Raw genomic sequence first — 13,279 nt, 5'->3', positions numbered from 1 at the left:
TGGAATTGGTAGTGGGGTGTATAAACCTGTGCTTTGATTGTGAATTTTGGCAATATGACAAGTTCAACATCGCTCTATGTAATGTGCCACATCCCGTTCCATTCGAGGCAAATAGAAATTTTTTTGAGCAAGAGCAAGTGTCTTGTGTCACGCCCCGAACCCAACACCCGGGTCGGATACGTGATGGCCGCACACTCCTTAGAGCAAGCCCTAAAGAATATGCAAGGCCAAATTAAATCATTACAACCTTATCAACCATAATATTTAATTTCAATAATAATTCATAAAACTTTGTATAGGTACAAATTAAATTTTTTCAGTTCTCTGATCAGGTACTATAACACTCTATCTATCCATCTGCTCACCCGTAAATCCAAGCCATAGCCAATCTAAGTCATCCTGCAACTCTGAGAAGAAAAAGAAAGATGAAGGGGTGTGAGCTTTACAGTCCAGTAAAAATTCCCATATCACACTGATATAGTAATATAGTCTGAAAATAAGGATAAGCAATAAAATATAAAATCTCATGTTCAATGTCCAGAATAATGCAAACATTCATAAATTTTCTGTTTTGTCAAAATAGATGCATCATCATATGTTAACAGGTGAAACACTTTTGTTCAACAATTATTTCATGTCTTATCTTTCATTTCTCCTTTCATAATCACATGATTTTTAACAGTTTCCTTCTGGCTCTGGACTATCCAAGTCTATACCTCAGTCATCATCCGGATCGAATCCATTTAAAAAGTCTTTCAAGACTGTCCCAGGATGAGCTCCTGGCCGGCTGTCCCACGTACCAAAGCCCGTGAGAGGCTGTCCCAGGCATAAGCTCCTGGCGGGCTGTCCCAGGCATGAGCTCCTGGCCGGCTGATCCACCTGTAAGCCAGTGGGGGCTGTCCCAGGCATAAGCTCCTGGCGGGCTGTCCCAGGCATAAGCTCCTGGCCGGCTGTTCCACATAACAAGGCTAGTCCATACCATATATCTCTTTCTTTTCATTTAATCATTATGTGTTGATTTCATCAATCAATTTTGTCTTGCATTATGATCAATTCAGATATGTCATATCCATATAATCATGCCATCAATCTCTGATACATATATATTGACATAACATACTCATGCTCAAAATCAAATAACAGTATCTCAGATATAATAAATTCATCGATCTCAAATCCGATAATGCAAAACCAACGATGCAAGACCAATAGTAAAATAGCATATATAATAGTGATCATGTACAGGGATTCTTACCTTTACCGGTGACTGATCCAAACACAGAAGTCAATGTTCTTCTTTGATTTATGAATTTCTCTAACAAGATATTCCACTCGATATCATATGCAGACAATCATCTCTTCATAACCCTGATCAATATAAAAATCACATATATGGAGAAAATTATCGATAATCGATCTGATAACACAAATCTAGGATCTCTCTTAGGATTAACCAAAATTAGGATTTACCTAAGTATCTGGATCCTCCACTGATCCATAAGACTTCTAGAGAGAGAAAATCCATGAAGAGAGAGAAAATTCTAGAGAGAGAAAGTAGAGAGAGAAAGTGGAGAGAGAAACTTTCGTATCCTTCCAATGAGGCACTCATGATCGAGATCATCAGAGGTCCTATCAGGGTGACTCAATATGAATCAAGTGTTACAAATTTCGAATAGGATCGGACTGAGATCAGATCTATCGCACGAATTTCGGAGCAATCTCAATTCATCATATTTTTAATTCAAATATATCCTAGGGTTTGTGATGCATCAGAGAGGAAGAAAAGATCCTAGAGAGACAAAATCCGTAAAGAGAGAGAAAAGTCTAGAGAGAGAATCTAGAGAGAGAAAATGTAGAGAGAGGAGAGAGAAAAAAGAGAGAAAAGGAGAGAGAAAGGAGAGAGAGAAAAATTCTCTCTTCTTCTTCTTTTTATTTTATTTTATTTTTATTTTTCTCTTTCTCTTTTTTTTTTCTTTTTTTTTTCTTTTCTTTTTCCTTTTTCTTTTCTTTTTCTTTTTCCTTTTTCTTTTTCCTTTTTCTTTTCTTTTCTTCTTCTTCTTCTTTCTTCTTCTTTTCTTTTCCCGCGGCCTCCCTTGGCTGAAACAGGGGAGGACCGTGAGGTCCCCCCCCTCGGTGGCTTGGGCTCCGGTGGCTTGGCCGGAGATCCGATAATGGTCGGCGATGGGGTTCGGCCGGCGGTGGCTAGCAGCGGACGGCCGACGGCAGGGTTCGGCCGGGGAGAATCAAGAAGAGATCGGAAAACAGGGGGATTCTTTCGCGACTGATTTTCGGCAAAAACGGTGGTCGGCGGCGAGGCTTTGGGCCAGGGGAGAAAGGGAAGAGGGAGAGGAAGAAGGGGAGGGGCTTACCTTGCTCCGGCGGTTGAGAAGAGCTCCGGCGAACCCCCTTTTCTTCCGATCAACCATCCACGGTATTCCTTGAGAAAATCTCTCAAATCCCTCGAATTTCTTTGAAATTTTTGTCGTAAAATCTTAAGGGAGGACGGGGGATCTTTATAGAAGAGATTTCCTACCCTAGTCGGACTCTTTGAGTCCGATTCCGCAGGTAACGGAGAGGAAGAAGACTCCGGTTAGGAGTCTTCCTCCTCCTCTGTTTTTTTTTTTTTTTTTTTTTTTTTGTATGGTTTTGGGTTTTGGGCTTGATTCTGGGCCGGGATGTTACATTCTCCCCCCTTCAAATAATTTCGTCCTCGAAATTAAGTTATATTGTTTAAAATATATTTCGAAGTATAAATTCTTCATGTCATTCTCAAGCTTACGATAATGTCATATATATTATTTATTTCTCATGATCTTGTTATAACAAAATTATTTAAAATTTCAAACTCATCCCTTCTTATTGATTTCTCAACTTTTTGAAGAACTGTAACATTTTAAACTTGTATTAATATACCACCGTTATTTGTCTAATACATTTCACTCGAAATTCATAATTATCTCAGACTACCCTTGATAGAAAGTAAATAAAGAAAGGTCGAACATTGGACACTCTTCACGATTATCGATTTCTTTCTTCTCTTGACCTTCCAATAAATTTTATATGTAGACTCTCATCTTAAGAAAAATCTCAATCTTCTATATCAGTTCAAGTAACAATATTAAATTTAAAAAAATATGAGATCTATGTTAGGACATTCTAAGTTTGAACTAATATCAGAACTATCAAGCTGTTAATAAACTTGAGATATCTAAAATTTCTTGCATTATCTACAATGAAACAACCTACTAACAAAATTTATCCGACTATGATCAGAAAAAAAAATTATTCTTTATTAACAACTAATGTATTCCATAATATCTTCAGAATCAAAGAATTAATATTTCTAATCAATTTAACCCACCATGCTTTTGCTGCGCACTCTGATCTTGGTTTATCAAATTATATAATTATATCAAAGATAAAAATATCCTTATATGTTAGATCGATCCAAGATAGATCCAACCTTCAAATTTCAGATAAAACTTAGGGCAAAATTTTAAGTTTCTTCATCTTTACTACCTTTGGGCATAGCATATAAAAATTAAATCTTGATCTACTTCCTATATTTGAAATTATTGTATAAGTTTCATCACTCTTCAAGAATCCAACATATCTAAAATCAATTGGAGTTAACCTTAGATTTACCTTACAATCATTTAGATATATATATATATATATATTTTTCAAACTAATCTTTCTTTGTAAAAGAATTAACTCCAACTTGAACAAACTAGAAGAACTCAAGCTAACATCCTTGTAAGTAAAATCAACTTGATTATTTCTTGTAGAGCTCTCTTCATTACAACCCTTAATATTAATTGATAAATCCATAAAAATCTTATCCCTTGTATAAGTCATTCAAAATTTAACACTAGCAAGATATCTTATTTCAATTCAGAAATTCAAACTCTGACTTGAATAATTAATACACTTCACCATCTTCAACAATCACAAGAAAAATTAAAAAAAATCTAATCCAAAGATAGTAATACGAATTATTAAAGATTTCATCATAACCTGTATATCATACTCTGACAAAATAAATTTTTTTCTTTAATTTAACAACAATATCAAAATACTTTTGAACCACTTAGAAGAGTAAGCTTTTGACTTGAAATTCAATGCAACTTGAAAGATAAAAAAAAAAATCACATCCGAATATGATATTTTGAATAATTAAAAATTTCACCAAGATATATATCTCATATTCTCATAATAAAGTTCAAGTATATTTTTCATTGAGTTTCATATATAATCCTCTTATAGGTTCAATGCTCAAAAATATTTCTCTCTCATATGATAAAATTTCTTCTTGGACCATATCCTAATTAACTTTCTTTGATAAGTCCAAAATTCATAATGCTCAGATAATTATCATCGAAATTAGAAAAGTATCATGATCTTCAATCATAAAATCATCTAGTATACTCAACATAACTTATCAATACCTCCCACTTCATTTCAAGGTCAACTCTTTTCTTATATTCAGGCCACCCTACTAATTGAAATTCAAGATATAACTCGTCAATTTTATTATAGATATAATATGCCACTTATACCTAAATTTCATCTTAATATCTATTGATTCGAAATCTAAATATTGAATCTTCTCTTTCATATCTATCATGTTCCTCGTGATCATAACCTAAGTTCAGATATCACTAGAATTACAATTCTGAATAATTATAACCTTAAACTCAAATACCACTTAAATCATATTTTCTAGTGATCATAACCTAAACTCTAATATCATTCTATCATACCTTTAATGATCAAAATCTTAAACTCCGATATTATCAATCATACTCTAGTGATTATAACCCCAAAGTTTTGATATCATTTATATGACAATTTCTAGTGACCTTAAACTTGGGTTCTAGTACTGTTCTGTCATATCCTAATCACTTGTATCATTATCTCCGAATAAACGTAACCTAAGCTCTAAGCTCAAATGCCACTCCGTCACATCCTACTGATCTTTACATAAAGTTTTAATATCTCTTCATAATCTCTAGTGATCTTAAACCTAAGCTCTGATATTATTCTATCTCATCCTAATCATTTATATCGTAATCTCCAATGATCATAACCTAAGCTCTAATATCACTCTATAATATTCTAATCACTTATATCATAATCCCTAATGATCATAACCTGGCTCTGATACCATTCTGTCACGCCCCGAACCCAACACCCGGGTCGGATACGTGATGGCCGCACACTCCTTAGAGCAAGCCCTAAAGAATATGCAAGGCCAAATTAAATCATTACAACCTTATCAACCATAATATTTAATTTCAATAATAATTCATAAAACTTTGTATAGGTACAAATTAAATTTCTTCAGTTCTCTGATCAGGTACTATAACACTCTATCTATCCATCTGCTCACCCGTAAATCCAAGCCATAGCCAATCTAAGTCATCCTGCAACTCTGAGAAGAAAAAGAAAGATGAAGGGGTGTGAGCTTTACAGCCCAGTAAGAATTCCCATATCACACTGATATAGTAATATAGTCTGAAAATAAGGATAAGCAATAAAATATAAAATCTCATGTTCAATGTCCAGAATAATGCAAACATTCATAAATTTTCTGTTTTGTCAAAATAGATGCATCATCATATGTTAACAGGTGAAACACTTTTGTTCAACAATTATTTCATGTCTTATCTTTCATTTCTCCTTTCATAATCACATGATTTTTAACAGTTTCCTTCTGGCTCTGGACTATCCAAGTCTATACCTCAGTCATCATCCGGATCGAATCCATTTAAAAAGTCTTTCAAGACTGTCCCAGGATGAGCTCCTGGCCGGCTGTCCCACGTACCAAAGCCCGTGAGAGGCTGTCCCACGTACCAAAGCCCGTGAGAGGCTGTCCCAGGCATAAGCTCCTGGCGGGCTGTCCCAGGCATGAGCTCCTGGCCGGCTGATCCACCTGTAAGCCAGTGGGGGCTGTCCCAGGCATAAGCTCCTGGCGGGCTGTCCCAGGCATAAGCTCCTGGCCGGCTGTTCCACATAACAAGGCTAGTCCATACCATATATCTCTTTCTTTTCATTTAATCATTATGTGTTGATTTCATCAATCAATTTTGTCTTGCATTATGATCAATTCAGATATGTCATATCCATATAATCATGCCATCAATCTCTGATACATATATATTGACATAACATACTCATGCTCAAAATCAAATAACAGTATCTCAGATATAATAAATTCATCGATCTCAAATCCGATAATGCAAAACCAACGATGCAAGACCAATAGTAAAATAGCATATATAATAGTGATCATGTACAGGGATTCTTACCTTTACCGGTGACTGATCCAAACACAGAAGTCAATGTTCTTCTTTGATTTATGAATTTCTCTAACAAGATATTCCACTCGATATCATATGCAGACAATCATCTCTTCATAACCCTGATCAATATAAAAATCACATATATGGAGAAAATTATCGATAATCGATCTGATAACACAAATCTAGGATCTCTCTTAGGATTAACCAAAATTAGGATTTACCTAAGTATCTGGATCCTCCACTGATCCATAAGACTTCTAGAGAGAGAAAATCCATGAAGAGAGAGAAAATTCTAGAGAGAGAAAGTAGAGAGAGAAAGTGGAGAGAGAAACTTTCGTATCCTTCCAATGAGGCACTCATGATCGAGATCATCAGAGGTCCTATCAGGGTGACTCAATATGAATCAAGTGTTACAAATTTCGAATAGGATCGGACTGAGATCAGATCTATCGCACGAATTTCGGAGCAATCTCAATTCATCATATTTTTAATTCAAATATATCCTAGGGTTTGTGATGCATCAGAGAGGAAGAAAAGATCCTAGAGAGACAAAATCCGTAAAGAGAGAGAAAAGTCTAGAGAGAGAATCTAGAGAGAGAAAATATAGAGAGAGGAGAGAGAAAAAAGAGAGAAAAGGAGAGAGAAAGGAGAGAGAGAAAAATTCTCTCCTTCTTCTTCTTTTTATTTTATTTTATTTTATTTTATTTTTATTTTTCTCTTTCTCTTTTTTTTTCCTTTTTTTTTTCTTTTCTTTTTCCTTTTTCTTTTCTTTTTTTTTTCCTTTTTCTTTTTCCTTTTTCTTTTCTTTTCTTCTTCTTCTTCTTTCTTCTTCTTTTCTTTTCCCGCGGCCTCCCTTGGCTGAAACAGGGGAGGACCGTGAGGTCCCCCCCCTCGGTGGCTTGGGCTCCGGTGGCTTGGCCGGAGATCCGATAATGGTCGGCGATGGGGTTCGGCCGGCGGTGGCTAGCAGCGGACGGCCGGCGGCAGGGTTCGGCCGGGGAGAATCAAGAAGAGATCGAAAAACAGGGGGATTCTTTCGCGACTGATTTTCGGCAAAAACGGTGGCCGGCGGCGAGGCTTTGGGCCAGGGGAGAAAGGGAAGAGGGAGAGGAAGAAGGGGAGGGGCTTACCTTGCTCCGGCGGTTGAGAAGAGCTCCGGCGAACCCCCTTTTCTTCCGATCAACCATCCACGGTATTCCTTGAGAAAATCTCTCAAATCCCTCGAATTTCTTTGAAATTTTTGTCGTAAAATCTTAAGGGAGGACGGGGGATCTTTATAGAAGAGATTTCCTACCCTAGTCGGACTCTTTGAGTCCGATTCCGCAGGTAACGGAGAGGAAGAAGACTCCGGTTAGGAGTCTTCCTCCTCCTCTGTTTTTTTTTTTTTTTTTTTTTTTTGTATGGTTTTGGGTTTTGGGCTTGATTCTGGGCCGGGATGTGTCTCTTCCAAAGTATCCACCCAATCCTCCTCCATGAGCTTCTTTGATAATAGATATTCTCAAAGAACCTTAAGGAATGCATAACTGATTTTGCTTGAAAAGATAACCATCTTAGAGTAGGAAATGCTTGAATAGTCTCTTAGAACACTCTTTCAATATTAGCCCAAAGTATGGATCATCTTCATATATATAATTCCTTCACCATTTCGAAGCCTAAGACTCTTACTTGCATAGTGGACAATAAGGAATGTCTATGGCTCAAAGCATCAGCCACTTGATTTTGCTTTCCCGATTTATGCTTGATGTGAAAAATATAAGTTTGAAGAAACTCCACCAAACGTGCATGTCTCTTGTTGAGTTTATGTTTTCCATTGATAAATCTTAATGCTTCATGATTTGAGAAGAGAATAGACTCTTTTGGCAATAGATAATAACTCTAAGGATCTAACAATAGTATAAAACTCCTTGTCATAAGTAGAGTAGTTACGCCGGCTGTTGCTTAATTTCTCATTGAAATAAGCAATTGGCCTTCCTTCTTGACTAAAGACAGCACCAATGCCTACACTACAAACATCACAGTCCACTTCAAACATCTTGTTGAAATCTGGAAGTACTAGTATAGGTGCCTCGGTCATTTTCTTTTTAATAAGCTCAAAGCTTTTGTGAGTATCTTCACTCCACTTGAATGTGCTGCTTTTGATGCTTTCAATGATTAGAGGGAGATAGTGCTGAATCTCTTAATGAAGCGACGATAAAATGAAGCAAGATCATGAAAACTTCAAACTTCATGGATAGATTTCGGTGTTGGCAGTTGATGATGGCTTTCACTTTGCTGGGATCAACTTTCATTCCTTCCCTTAACACAATATAGCCTAAGAAAATCAGGCTATCCATGAAAAACTCACACTTCTTCAGATTAGCATACAACTTTTGCTCCTTTAGCATATTGAAGACTTGCTGCAAGTGATCAAGATGCTGCCCAGTATCTGTGCTATATACAAGAATATCATCAAAGTACACAATAACAAATTTTTCAATAAAAGGTTTAAAGACATGATTCATAAGATGCATGAAAGTACTAAGAGCATTAGAAAGATCAAAAGACATTAACATTCACTCATAAGGTCCATCTCTTGTCTTGAAGGTGGTCTTCCATTCATCACCCGCCCTCATTCAGATTTAATGATATCTACTGCGAAGATCAATCTTGGAGAATATGCAAACACCATGTAGTTGATCAAGAAGATCATCAAGACGTGGTATAGGGAAACGGTACTTGATAGTAATCTTATTTACTACCCTACTATCAATGCACATACACCATGATCCATCTTTCTTTGGGACAAGAAGGGCTGGAACAGCACATGGACTGATACTTTTCTTCACAAATCCCTTTGTTATTAGTTCATCTACTTGCTTTTAAAGCTCCTCATGCTCCTTTGGATTCATTTTATGGGCTGCCTTGTTAGGAAGGATAGCACCAGGAATGAAATCAATGCAATATTAGATATCTTTCATGGGTGGCAGTCAGATTGGCAATTCTCCCGGTACAACATCCTGAAATTCTTCAAATGAGGGCTGCATATCAGCTAGAATTTTCTTCTTCTCTTTATTCTCTTCTAAGACAATAATAGCATAGGTTTCTTCTTCATTATGCAAAGCTTCATAAAATTCAAATTTAGAGAGTAAATTACCTTTTTTCTCTTGTGGAGGCTTAGGAGAATTATTCAACTTTATAGATCCTAATACGACTTTCACTCCATCTTTTACAAAAGAGAATATGTTTTGAAGCCACCATAAATGACGTTTCTATCATATTGTCAAGGACGTCCGAGGAGCAGATGACAAGTATTCATAAGCACCACATCACACCATATCTCATCTTTATACCTCTTTCCAATAGAAAATTGAACAAGATATTTTTTATCAATCCTTACCTCATTTTCTTTGCATAGCCATGATAGCTTATATGGTTAAGGATGAGCCATAGTTTCAAGGTTCAGCTTGTCCACCATTTTTGTAGCCACCACATTCTCACAACTTCCACCATTAATAATAATATCACACACCTTGTCATGAGAGGTGCAATGAGTGTGAAAGATGTTGTTGCGAAGCCAATTATCCTCTTCCACATGGGCAGAATTTAAATTTTGCTGAATGACTAGCAACTTTTCTTGATCACCATATGTGACCTCTTCTTCCTCATCTTCAGCTTCATCAAAGATAGGAGGGTCTAGAGTTTTTTCTTCATCATCTTCTTCTCCAATAAGAGCTACTACCCTTCGGTTTAGACAATCGGAAGCAATATGACCAATTTCTTGGTATTTGAGATATTTATGAATGTTGGACTGAGAAGTACCTCGGAGAGTAGGGACTGTTGGTTCATTCCTTAGAGGTAGCTTAGATGTATTGGAGTTATTTGCTGAAGTTGGTTGGGCGATTGAAGTGCTCCCTTGGCTTGGTGCTCCAACTTTCAACTATGGTTTGGGTTGATTTCCTTTTGTTTTCTTGAGCTGCTTCTCTATCTTGAAGGCAAGCTTGAACACATCATTATATGTCCAATAGGGCTGTAACTAAACCATATTGCAGATTTCAGATCGAAATTCTTCAAGACAATGAGTAATCTTTTGCTCTTCCAATTCATAAAGATCACAAAGTATTGAAAGATTATCAAACTCAGCTGTGTAATCTTCTACAGGGAGCTCTTTTTGTTTGAGATTGTGTAATTTGAGAAAGATATCTTGACGGTAATATTCAGACAAGAACTTTTTCTTCATCTTCTCCCAAATAACAATTCTGCTCTTACCATCACGAGCTCGCTGTTTCTTCAAATGTTCCCACCAAATGGATGCACGCTTTCTCAATTTAATAGCTATTAACTTCACCTTCTGATGTTTAGCAATATCTTTATAATCAAAAACACATTCAACAGAATGAATCCAATTGATGAATTCTTTCGGATGAACTTTCCCTTCAAATTCTGGAATACCAATTCGGATGTTGAGTTCTTGCCGGGAATTTCGATTCCTTGGAGCTTGATGGCATGGGAAATCATCTCCACTTGAAGCTTAAATGTGGGCATCATGAAAATAATTTTCATCCTCTTCATCGGGACCACCTATATCTGGAATATGATCAGTATGGTTTGTATTTTCAATGTGCTATAGGCAATTCTGAAGTTGCTACACTTGTCTCCTTAATTCGTCCATCTCAATATCACGAAGATTTCTTTTAACTGATTCTCTGGTATTTTAGTTGCGATGACGTGGAGCCATCAATCTTGAGCTCTGATACCAAACTGACATCGAAAAATAAACAGAGAACTAGGAGGCAGCACAAGTGAACCAAGATAGGACACCCCCACCCAAGGAATCCACCAAATGGATAAAAGAGCAAGCTTGGCCTTAGTGGAATCTATCAAAGAGTTAAGCTAAGATGCTTATCCTCAAAGAAATTTTACCAATGAGTTGAAGCTAGAAGAAGAAATATACTTTTTGAGAACAAAACAGATTAATTTTTGATATTCAATATTCTATTTTTAAGTTCTGCAATTAAATATATTTATAGAAACTAAAGCATCCCTCTAGCCTTAGATTTTCAAGAAAGAAATTAATAAGACATTAAACACACTTAGAAAATACAAGAAAATGATTAAAGATACTTAATTCTCAAAAAATACTCGTAATAGCAGTTAAACTCGAATAGAAAGATTGTGCTTTAGTAAAATACTCATAACTCCTTCTAGAAAGCTCCAAATTACGAACGGTTTGATGCGTTAGAAATTAGACTCATAAAGCTTTCCAACCATATATGGCCCATATTATATGGACATCTAAAATGATTCAATTTTGAGGTCAAAGTTGACCCAAAATAGAGGATGTTACTATCTTTTGGACTGTAGACAGTAAACTTTATTTTCCATTGTCTTTTGCGGAGAACACTCCAATGTCACATGAGATATTTTCCTCTATAGGCTATTGTTAAGTCACATAAAATATTCGATGTTGCGATATTACATAATAGTTGGGGAATGGGGCAACACATAGAAGTTGTTGAGATACATGGGAGATTAGTATGGGTTAAAAAGCATTACATGAATGTGATGTTTTAGCCAACTGATATCTTGTGGGGGTTCTGATTTTTCTTTGAGTAGGAACATTCTGTAAATTTTTGATGATGGTTACAAATCTGGATGTTCAAAAGCATTGTGGGTGAATTGGATTGTGAAACAGCGATGCTAGCTTGATGATGCTTGATAAGCCCAACTCTAAGGTGGAAGCACATGGCTCTTTACACTTTTATTTTTGGTAAATCCGTTAAATTAAACCAATCGAGTATAAATACATCGGTGAGAATTAGAAAATAAATTATTTAAAAATTGAGCTAGAAGATCCATCGTAGAATGGTTCTTTACACTTTCTAGCCACTAAATTTCTCATATGGAGCATAGATACATTCCAAACCTTACATTTCAGTTAATCCAATAAGCAATTGAATAGGCATGCTAAATTTGTAGCAGACTATGCAGCCTAGATTTTTTCTTTTACTCTTCTCTCTTCGGATGGTACTACTAGAATTCACGTGATTAAAGAATACATGGAGTTTATAGACTACACTTAAGCTGCTGCTAAAATTGAAAAGTAGGCCGTCTTCGTTTCTTAACCTTTGGACAAGTTGTAGAAGGAAGAAATAGGAGGTACTTGGACGATAAGGCAGGGGACTTACTTATCACTGTAGTCTGCTGGGAGACTTGGAGGGGGAAAAATGTACGTATCTTTTTAACCAAGAAAGGGTCTATGGATTCTGTTTTACAAAACTTCCTTCAATTCTTCAAAAGTTGGATCAACAGAATCTTTGGAAGAAACTGGAAAGATTGTCTTGACTCTCTAGAATCTTATTTAAAGCTCATTTGCATCCGAAGTGATCTAGCTTTTAATCTTTGGTCTTACCAGTTTAATAGCAAATCATTGGTGGAGCTGGGAACATCGGCCATAGGTTGAAAATTGTCCGCTTTTCTGAATGGTGTTAGGAGGTCTCTTAGTGTGATGGAGGAAGAGAACCGACAAGTCTCTGTTGAGTTAATTGTGCCACTTTCTGACCACAGTTTTGGCAGAAGCTATCAGCAAGCTTCCACCACTTTCATTTTGTGCTGCTGGTGGGGTGGCACATTCAGAACTGTTAAGAAGTACCCAATTTCTCATCCAACATCATGTGGAGTATAATTTTTTCACATTTATTTTTCAAAAAAATTCTTCTGTATTTAATATGATGTTTATGGTATATATTTTAAAAATTATCTAGCATTACGGAAAAACGAAATATTATGTTTGGTCATCTCATATATATATATACATATACATACATATATACACATATACATACGCATACATATACATATGCATACATATATATACATATATATATATACATATATCTACATAGATATATATACATATATCTACATATATATATATATATATATATAATATATATATATTATATATATATATATATATATATATATATATATATAAT

The 13,279-nt window shown here is 35.8% G+C and overlaps 2 long non-coding RNA genes across 2 annotated transcripts; both read right to left on the bottom strand.

The window, feature by feature from the left end:
* Positions 1-320: 320 nt before the first annotated feature.
* LOC140852544 (uncharacterized) lies at positions 321-2,658 on the bottom strand. Its single transcript, XR_012135437.1, has 3 exons — positions 2,370-2,658; positions 1,256-1,368; positions 321-407 (listed from the first exon to the last, which is right to left on the bottom strand). It is a non-coding gene; the product is annotated as an uncharacterized lncRNA (long non-coding RNA).
* A 2,038-nt stretch (positions 2,659-4,696) lies between these two features.
* LOC140852533 (uncharacterized) lies at positions 4,697-7,692 on the bottom strand. Its single transcript, XR_012135420.1, has 3 exons — positions 7,436-7,692; positions 6,312-6,424; positions 4,697-5,434 (listed from the first exon to the last, which is right to left on the bottom strand). It is a non-coding gene; the product is annotated as an uncharacterized lncRNA (long non-coding RNA).
* Positions 7,693-13,279: the final 5,587 nt, after the last annotated feature.

The sequence above is a fragment of the Elaeis guineensis genome, chromosome 11 (genome assembly GCF_000442705.2).
Source record: "Elaeis guineensis isolate ETL-2024a chromosome 11, EG11, whole genome shotgun sequence".
Lineage (NCBI taxonomy): Eukaryota > Viridiplantae > Streptophyta > Magnoliopsida > Arecales > Arecaceae > Elaeis > Elaeis guineensis.
Note: the sequence above shows the minus strand (reverse complement) of the source record. Positions and strands in the feature narration are given on the sequence as shown.